This window comes from Rutidosis leptorrhynchoides, chromosome 5 (assembly GCF_046630445.1).
Source record: "Rutidosis leptorrhynchoides isolate AG116_Rl617_1_P2 chromosome 5, CSIRO_AGI_Rlap_v1, whole genome shotgun sequence".
NCBI lineage: Eukaryota > Viridiplantae > Streptophyta > Magnoliopsida > Asterales > Asteraceae > Rutidosis > Rutidosis leptorrhynchoides.
The window spans coordinates 231,550,084-231,554,181 of record NC_092337.1 but is presented as its reverse complement, the minus strand read 5'-3'; positions in this window follow the sequence as shown (position 1 = coordinate 231,554,181).

The window sequence follows — 4,098 nt, the reverse complement described above, 5'->3', positions numbered from 1 at the left end:
AACATGTTGGAAACATTTAATCATGTAAATATCAATCTCAATTAATATATATAAACATGGAAAAGTTCGGGTCACTACAATAGACACTCTATATGCAGTAATGATCGAGTTCTCTATACAGGGTTGAGGTTGATTCTACAATAATATATATAGTTTGAGTTGTGATCGAGTCTGAGACATGTACACGGGTCACGATACGTATTAATTAATTCGAATATTATATATTAAACTATATGAATTATTGGACTGTCAACTGTGGACTATCGACTGTGGACTAATAAATTAGACAATTAAAATGAATTAAAATATTGATTATAACCTATAAAACTAAACATTTCTTCAAGTTTGCCACTTGATTTCACCTTAAACTTCATTTGTATCTTGACGATTACAATCTGCGTTTAAACTTTTCATGACTCTTGAAAACACCTTAATCGGGAGAATGGACCAACCGCACTTCATCTACGTAAGAAGAGATTGATGCAAATAGTTATGCACCTGAAAACTCTCAGAAACTGAGCAAACATTTAACGCGCAACTGTGCTAATTCTTTTAGCGTTGTTATTACCGAAAATAACTTTACAATTCCTTTTCAAATTAACCAATTTTGTCACAGCTCCAGCAAATCAACTTCGACTTTTCGTTCGAAACAACCTTATTATAACTTCGAAATATATATATGCGTGCTCTTTATTGTTAACAGGGAACCTTTTATATTTCCCCATATTACCAGCAGATGAACAAGCAACCTCGTTGCTCCTTAGTTTAAATCTCTCTGACAAATCACTATATTTATCTATTGAAGTCTTATCATGAACTCATGGGTATCTTGTAACGATAATTACCATACCAAATACCGGGAGGCATCAATCGATAATCTCGAATTCCTCAGCGATCCTACGATAACAATTATATATATATATATATATATATATATATATATATATATATATATATATATATATATATATATATATATATATATATTCTCCTGGATTTACAAAACTTCAATTCTGAATTTCTGAAAAACGCTTTAGTCTATGAATCAGTTTTCTAAGTTTTGAAAAAGCTGATGAAATCTTTATCGAATACCTTGCTCCTTAATCTAAATCCTTGCGGACGAATTTCTTCATCATCTTCTGATCTTAAATATTTTAAATTCTAAAGATATCATCGTAGCTTTTGTTATAAATATCTTAGATATTTCTGAAGATACCTTCATAAATATCTTTATTCGAAATTATCTATCTCTTCGTGCTATCCGTGTTACGTCATAAAGGAAACTATCTTAGTTTCTAAATTTCTTTAAAATTCGAGTTTGAATTATGAATGGTTTCTGGAGAAGTGTTGGGAATTGAAGCATGAGTTAGTATAATATAATGATGCTTGGCTAACGTGATTATATTACAGTAAGTCATGCTGAGTTTCTAAATGGAACGTGATGATGGTTCACAGTAGATCATACCATCGTCATGTGCCATGTTACATAACTCTTTCATTCTAATTAACCTCTGAACATATCAAGAAAATATATTCTTGATAGTTCTATTCTCAATGATTCTGGTAATTTGACGAATCAAATCGTGCTATTACGTTCTTTCTTGATTATAACATTAAATTCATTCGACACTCCATACTTACAAATTCTGGACAATTACTCGTTTTACTAGAGATCGAGAGGAGATTAAAAAGACAAAGAGCTCCGAAACATAAGGGAAGATATAAAACTCGACAACAACACTGAAATTACAATAATTAAAAATTAAAACATCACGACAATTAAAAATTAAAAGATTACTACAATTAATCTAAAAATACAAACTACTTGTCACCGTCGTCGTCATCTGCGATGTAGCGTTCACCAGTCATTTCGTCATCTGTGAGTTACTCTGGAGACATCGGTATTTCTCTTGCTGCTTCAGCTGCTGCTTCAGCTGATTCATCGAGGTAACGATAACCCAACATCTCTTCATCTTCAAGAACCACATACAGAGAAATGCGTTTACCGCGATCTTCAATGGTATCTTTTATAAAGTACCATTGATTATCGGTACACAGAAAACTTGCCCTACAATCCACATCATAATCGTCTTTATAAAAGAACACAGACGTGAATTCACACGGAACTTTTTTCTTCAGAAAGGATAGCAAGTCTTGTAAACCAACATCACGAATGTCGATATCTTCAAATAAAATAATGTCGCCCCACTTGTATTCCTTCATTTGATTACGAAAATCACCTCCGTAATGAACATCGAATGAAACAATCATTGGGGGAAGTGTTAGCATTTTACAGTTTGGGAGTGTTTGATTTTGATTTTGAAAGAGGTAGAAATATAAAAGAAATATATGTTTGAGTGTATAAAATGAAGTATATGGTTGGTGTTTATATAATGTAAAAATGGCCGTTGGGATAGCCGTTAGATTTTTTTTTTATAAACGGCTAAAAATTTGGGCGAGTTTTTGGGCGGAGATGGACAATGCCGTTGGGACCTCTCTTATGATAGTTTCACTCATACTCATCGATTAATCGAATTGTTTTATCCATATTACTCAATGATGATAAAACTCTAATTTTCAACTCATAATCGTCATGAAAACATTTTTATTGTTAGCCATGACCACCTCACTCAAATTTCGGGACGAAATTTCATTAACGGGTAGGTACTGTGATGACCCGGGAATTTCCGACCAAATTTAAACTTAAATCTTTATATGTTTCGACACGATAAGCAAAGTCTGTATTATTGAGTCTCAAAATTTCTGAACTGTTATTTAACATTTGACCATTTTCGACGATTCACGAACCACTATCTGTAAAGAAAAAATATATATAATTATGTATATAAATATTATATTGTAAATATATAAATTATATTAAATCTATTTGTTTAAGAATATATTATGTATTGATTTTAGTAGTTAAATTTGTTATTTAAAACTGTTTATTTATAGAGAGATAATATATTAAAAATAAATGATTTCGAGCTTAATTGCTAAATGTCGGTAACACTCGGTTGATGTTTTGTTAGTTTTAATATAGATATTGTACCTGTTCATGAAGGATTGAAATAAAAGATGGACTGTAAATTGATTACGAAGATTTTTGATTTGTCAAAAGTATTTTTACCTTGTTAAGATTAAATATTAGCACTCCGTACATACAAATTGGGACATAAAATAAATAATTACTGAATGGTTTTGATCAGGTTTCATACAGTTAATGAGTGAAATAATTAAATATGTCTAAACTAAAAATTTGAGGTTTTTAGGAGCACTTTTATACATTAACTGTTTAGCAATGGATAGGCTCCGTAAAATCGTCGGTAGGATACTTCCAAATTCTGTGGCTGCTTACTATGTGATAACACTAGTTGCTTTCCAACTTTTCAATTTAATATTTTATTATTATTATTAACTATTATTATTAATATTATAAATAAAATATAAACATGTTATACATATATGTGTATCGAGAGATATAGGAAGTGCTACACAAAAATCAACACCGGTGAACTTACTATCGCCACCCTTTACCACCAACCGCCACCCTAGACCACCGTAAACCTCCACCACCTATCTATCTCTCCCTATCTCATTCATATCTTCTGCTTCTGGTTCGAACACATCATCCCAAGGCTGCGAATGGATGTTGTTTGTATTCCTTATCTAGTTTGGCTGCTAACCACCTCCACCACAACCGAACATCACCACCAGGAACGTGCCACTGTCTGTCATAATCACAAACCACCACACACACACTCTCTCTCTAGATATATATATATATATATATATATATATATATATATACATCCTTCTTATTACTTGCTTTATGAAAACACCACAACAATCACCAAGATCATCACCACCACCATCACCGAACACCTTTGCTGTCACATATAGTTTTTGTTTTCGAATTCCTTTTGATCCTCACAAACCACCTACTGTAGCTGTTATGGGTTTAACTTATAATAAAGTAAACAAAGATGATGATATGAGTTATGATGATGATCTTGATTTACGGTGAGTGTTAGTGTTTCTATTTACAATCGGAATGCACAGGTTATAAGTGTTTTTGCTTCTGTTTAATGATGATGA